Raw genomic sequence first — 6,869 nt, 5'->3', positions numbered from 1 at the left:
AGTTCTTGGTAATACCTTTCAACTTAACAAATGCTCCGGTGGCATTCATGGATCTCGTGAACCATATTTTCTAGCTTAGATCAAATTTTGGTAGTTTTGATCGACAACATTTTGTTCTATTCGAAAAATGAAGTGAAGCACGAACAACATCTCCAAATTGTTTTGCAAGTGTTGCAAGAAAAGCAGTCATACATGAAGCTTAGCAAATGTGAATTCTGGTTATCGGAGGTTGTGTTTTGGGGCATGTTATCTTAGCTAATGGGATTCGAGTTGATCCAAAAAAAATGAAGGCCATTGTTCAATGGAAAGCACCAAGGAATGTGTCAAAAGTTTGCAATTTTCTTGGTTTAGCTAGTTACTATCAAAGATTTGTAAACCTTTTTTTTGAAAATAGCTATGTCGATGACAAAGCTTTTACAAAAGTAGGTCCAATTCGTTTGGAACGATCAATACCAAGAAAGTTTCGAGAAATTGAAATAGATGTTGACTGAGGCGCCAGTTCTAACTTTGCCTGCATCGGGGAAAGACTTTGTGTTATATAGTGATGATTCTCTAAATGGTCTAGGTTGCATTTTGATGCAAGAAGGGAAGGTGATTGTGTATGCGTCTTGCTAGTTAAAAATGCATGAACGTAACTATTTGACGCACGATTTAGAGCTAGCCATTCTGGTTTTTGCTTAAATCTCTAGAGGCACTATCTATACAGTTAAAAGTGTCATATTTATACCAATCATAAAAGCCTTAAATACCTCCTAACCCAAAAGGAGTTGAATTTGAGATAGCATCGCTGGGATGAACTTTCGAAATATTATGATTATGTTATCAATTACCACCCTAGTAAAGCTAATGTTGTAGCTGACGCGTTGAGTAGAAAAGTAACAGTTGAGTTATGAAAGATGTTTGCTCAACTCAGTACTTGCGATAATGGCAGTTTGTTGGCCGAATTAAAAGTCAAACCAATGTTGTTTGATCAGTTCAAGGAATCATAGCTTGTTGATGCTAAATTGTAAGGAAAAAGAGATATGGTTCAAAATGGTTCGATAGAAAACTTCAGTATTGATGATTGTGATTTTTTGAAGTTCCATAATCGGATCTGTGTTCCAGATGTTGTTAAATTAAAAGAGTTAATACTTTGTGAAGCTCATGATAACCCTTTTTGTTTTGCACCCTAGTGGAAAGGAAATGTATCGCAACTTACAGGGATTTTATTGGTAGCCCGGAATGAAAAGCGAGATAGTTGAATTTGTTTCTAAATGCCTAACTTATCAGTGTGTTCAAATGAAGCATCAAGTTTCCCACTAGATTACTTCAGCCTATCTTGATTCATGAATGGAAATGGGAGTGCATAACGATGGATTTTGTAACAAGGTTATCGTTATCTCCAAACAAGAAAAATTATGTTCGGGAGATAGTCAATCGACTTATGAAATCAGCCCATTTTATTGTCGTTAGAACCGATTGGTCACTTTCGAGACTTACCGAGGTTTAAACTCAAGAAATTTTCAGATTACACGGTATACCTATGTCAATTATCTCTGATTGGGACCCTCGATTCACTTCGAGGTTTTGGAAATAGTTGCATGAATCTCTTGGTATGAGACTCAACTTTAGTACAACTTTTCACCCGCAAATGAATGAATAATCTGAACTTGTTATTCAGATTTTAGAAGATATTCTTCGAGCCTACGTAATTAATTTTGAAGTAGGTTAGGAACGGTATTTACCTTTGGCCAAATTTGTGTAAAATAATAGTTTCCAATTGAGCATCCAAATAGCTCCGTACAAAGCTTTATACAATCGTAAGTGTCAAACACCTTTTGCTGGTCAGAACTATATGAAAGAAAAGTGTTGAACTAGAACTGATTCGAGAAATGAAGGATATAGTTAAGTTAATTCGGGATAGATTCAAAATAGCTTTTGACAAATATAAATTGTACACGGACTTGAAACGTCAAGATATCGAGTTTGCTATGTGTGAAAAAATGTTTTTAATGGTTTCACCGTGGAAGAAAGTCCTTCGATTCAGTCAAAAAGGGAAGCTGAGTCCTTGTTTTATTGGACCTTATGAAATCACAGAAAGGATTGAACCAGTTGCCTATCGTTTGGTTTTGCCAGTAGAGTTGCAAAAAATGCGCGATGTTTTTCATGTTTTGATGCTCATGAGATATAGTTCAGGTCCGTCTCACGTTATTTCGATGAAAGAAATTGAAATTCAGCCTCAGATGTCTTACCAGGACAAACCCATTAAAATTCTAGCTTGTGAGGTGAAAGAATTGCGAAACAAACATGTTCCACTCATGAAAGTTCTATGGCTTAGTCATACTATCGAAGATGCGACTTGGGAGTTGGAAGAGTCGATGAGATCACAATATCCCCACCTATTTTCAGGTAAATTTCGGGAAAGTATTGTTTTGAAACCTCGATTCCTTATCTGGGACTCATAAATATTTTTATTAAATATTTATATAGTTATGTTAGAAGTGAATTAAATTTCGATTGGGTAATTGTATCAAATTAAGGCTTATTTAGTGTATAAGGACTAAATTGTATAAGTATAAAAGTGTGATTTATTAGTAAATTATAAGGTAAAATATAGCTAAGGAACCTAAAAAGCAATTATACCTTTGTTTTTAATTGTAATGGGTGGTTAAGAGAATTCATTTCCTGTAACACCCCTAACCCATATCCGTCGCCGAAATAGGATTATGGAGCATTACCGAAGTTCACAGGTCAAATACAATTAGTTTATATCATTTACTATTTATATTCGAATTCAAACATATTCACTCATACTCATGTTGTCCCTTAAATGGGCTCTCGAGGCCCAAAATACGCGTTAGAAACAAGTCGGGACTAAACTGGGAACTCAAAGAATTTTCGCGAAATTTCAAAATTTTTCTTAGGTGTAGAGGACACACGCCCGTGTGGCTAGGCCGTGTGGGCATTCGATGTGTGGCACAGGGCCGTGTTCCAGCCTGTGCCCATACCCGTTCAACTCTCTGACTTAGATCACACGGCCAAGCCACATGCCCGTGTGCTAGGCTGTGTGGACAATTTAATTTTCAATAATTAGGTGCAGGGGACACACGGCCAAGACACATGCCCATGTGCTAGGCTGTATGTGAGACACATGCCCATGTGGACAAAATAAGGCCATTTCTAAGCCTTATTTCTCACCCAAACTTGTTTTCCACCTACATCAACATTTTAACACATTCACCAACCAATTCAATACATTTAAACCAAGCCAAAACCAAGTCTTAAACTTGACATCTTACACATACAATCAATGTGCCCTTAGGTTGTAACATCCCGAAATAGGGCCTAGTCGGAATAGTATTTTCAGGACCACAAATCCTATATCAAAATATTTATTTTATGGTTATTATGAGGCCTAAAATATGAATATATGCATGTGTTAAAATTTCACGAAGAAATTCTAATTATAAGATGTCCAATTGGAATTAAGGACTAAATTGAACAAATTGCAAAACTTGGATTCTAGAAGCAATTTGTATGAAATTGCTTTAGATTATAAATTAGAAGGTCTTGGAGATCAATTTTCCCAAATTCTAAATTTTTGGACAAAAATGGGCTTGCATGGATGAAATTTTAAAGAAAGGGCATGAGGGCATTTTGGTCATTAGGCATTTTAATGAAATAAAAAGGGAAAAATAAAGTAAAAATATGCTCATCTTCTTCCCATAGCTGCCGAAATTTTGAGGACACCATAGCGAGGGTTTCTTCAATTTTCAAGCCCAATAACCCCGAGGAGCAAATTCCGGAGGTCAATCGTGGTAAATGCAAGGTTTCGAAATAACCGAAACACAATCCCGAAAAGAATACCAGGTAAGTTCGGATAACTTAAAGTAAACCCCTAATATACATAATTGTATGATTTATGAATGCATAATATTTGCATTTATCGATGGTATGAAAATGCATGAAATGCTCATTTGGTAATGACTTGTTGATAACTATCTCGGTTGAGGTTAAAAAGGGAATTCGATGGATAAACCATGTTTTACATGTGAATTGAGATCCTGCATGTGTTGCAGTAAGAATTTAGCCCAAACGGGTAATCTGTGATCTCAAATATGGAAAGGAATCTAGCCCGAACGGGTGTTCCTTGAATGATCGAGCCTCCCGAAGAATATATGTGCACTGGATTTAGCCCGGATGGGTAATCTAAATTGGTTTGAATTTAGCCTGGACTGGTAATTCAGATCTGAGCTCACTAAGGGTGTTTGTCGTTATAAGGGATTTAGCCTGGACTGGTAATCCCGACATCACCTTAAGAGTTCATATAATGGGGAATTTAGCCTGGACTGGTAATCCCGCCATATGATGTGAGGTTCGCGGGAGTGCATATATGTGGAATGATCATTCGTAAGAATTGACGGATAATGGGTATTCCATCGAGATTTCCTAGAAACTCAACGAGATTAACATGGGATATATATATGTGAATGAAATGTTGAATGATGAGCTCATTTAGTTAAATTACATGATTATGTGACTAACTTATTGATTGAGTGCATGTGATAGGAAATCATTTCATAATGGATGATTTCATGGATTAAGTATGGATGTATGCTAATTACTTGGTAAGTTTACTTTCCGGTTATTCGAGCTTACTAAGCATGAAAATGCTTACCCCTTTCTTTTTCCCTGTCTCACAGAGCTCAATGACTTATAAGGATTGGAAGACAATTGGGGAGTGAACACACTATCAACTAAACAAGTTTTGGTATAAAGACTCAGTTTATTTTGTTCAATGGCATGTATAGTATTTTTGAGTATTTTGTTATATGTGTCATTTGATTTTCCCAGTAAAGGCATGTAAAAATAAGTTTATCTCTTTTTATATGTCCATGAAAATTGGCATAATTTAAGTAGGCTATGAACTATGATTTTATGCATGGTTTTAATTATGAAGGATGGGTTGCTATCAATTGGCAATGAATCACATGAATGAGCCAATTTCAGATGGATTAAAGTAATATGGGAACCCATGACACTAAATAGGATATAACCATTTATGTATGAAACCAATGATATGAGGTTTCCATACAACTATTTTCATTAAGATCATTTACAAGTATATAATCATGCTTCTTCTCAAACTTGGTAACCATTAGGCACAAGTAGTATAAAGGGGTGACTAAAGGCTTGGAAAATAGCCTAATAAAGTCCACATGGTTGGACACACGGGCGTGTGTCTAGGCCGTGTGTGACATACGGTTCCCTCCCATGGGCGTGTGCTATGGCCATGTGTCCCCTGCACTTAAAATTTTAGCTTAAAGTTGTGCACGGGTAGGCCACACGGGCGTGCACCATGGCCGTGTTAAAATGACAGTTTCGTCCACGGGCAGGTAGCACGGGCGTGTTCCATGGTCGTGTTGATAAGTTAGTGTTGCCCACGATTGAAGGGCATGGGCGTGCCCCCAGATACACGGGCGTGTGAGTCCACACGATCCACTTACACGGGCGTGTGTTCCTTTTAGTTAAGGAAAATTTTCTGAGGAGCCCAAGGCTAATCGAACGTGCCCTTATTTGTCCCGCATTGCCTTCCGATATGTTATAGGCCTCGAAGGCCTATACAAGGGACGAGATGTTCATGATTGAAAAGATTTAAATTCAAATGAAATTTTGTGACTTGAGTTAGTATACTGAAAGTGTAAAGTTCCAGTAATGCCTCGAGCCCTGTCCTGATGTTGGATACGGGTTAAGGGTGTTACATAGGCTCCCCAATAGATAATTTATTATTATGTCATTCCAAAACTTATACTTACCTAGATACCAAATGCATATATGCATAATCAAATTCATACCTCAAACATGATAATACCATATATATGTTTCAAAACATGATCATTACAAGCCATTCCAATGGCTATTTACAACCAAAACATGTGTATGCCAACATTTGGCCAATTTAACCTATAAATGCCATTATATCCTAATTAAAATTTGCTAAGGATAGTGTGATCTTGCTCTGACCTGCTCCAACCTTTACGAGCTTCCGAGTGCTATAAAATAGATAAAATAAAATAGAGTAAGCATTCAATGCTTAGTAAGTTCGTATAACGGGAAATTAACTTACCATTCATATTCATCTAAAATAAGCATACAAAGTACATCCAAATCAATTTAATCAATAACCTAAACATATACATCCTCAAGCAAGTTAGTCATGTATTTCAAATGCATTTCAAGTAACAGAGATGAGCTCATTGTATAAACATTTCCATATATTTTCAGGTAGATACAATTATTAATTCATTCAGACCTTATCTTAACTTATATCGGAACTTTGCCCGTTGAACCTTATGAAATATTAATGGAAATCAGGTAGTACACATGAAGTGTACGAATCTGTAATTCGTCAATTCATATTCAGGAGTGCTCATAAGAACACTTAAACGAGAAGCACTCTTTCAAGCCATATAACGGGAAGCTCATGTGAGCCATATAACAGGAAGCTTATCCGAGCTTTATAACAAGAAGCTCATAAGAGCCTAAATCAGGAAGCTCATACGAGCCAATATCAGGTAGCTCTAAAGAGCCATTAACAGGAAGCTCCGAATAGCTTAATATCGAGAAGTTCAAGCGAGCCTTATCGGGAAGCTCACAAAGAGCCAATTAACAGAAAGCTCACGAAGAGCCATAATCGGGAAGCTTATAAGAGCTGTGGTGTGTCCACAACACATGTAGAATCACAACCAATCGACATGCTCCTAAGAGCTATTAATGGGAAGCTCACAAGAACCATATAACGAGAAGCTCGAGAGGGTTAATAACGGGATGCTCTTTCGAGCTATGGTGTGTCCGCAACATATGCAGGACTACAACCAATACAGGAAACT

The sequence above is a fragment of the Gossypium hirsutum genome, chromosome A06, assembly GCF_007990345.1.
Source record: "Gossypium hirsutum isolate 1008001.06 chromosome A06, Gossypium_hirsutum_v2.1, whole genome shotgun sequence".
Lineage (NCBI taxonomy): Eukaryota > Viridiplantae > Streptophyta > Magnoliopsida > Malvales > Malvaceae > Gossypium > Gossypium hirsutum.
The sequence above is the reverse complement of the archived record's forward strand: the minus strand, read 5'-3'. Positions refer to the sequence as shown.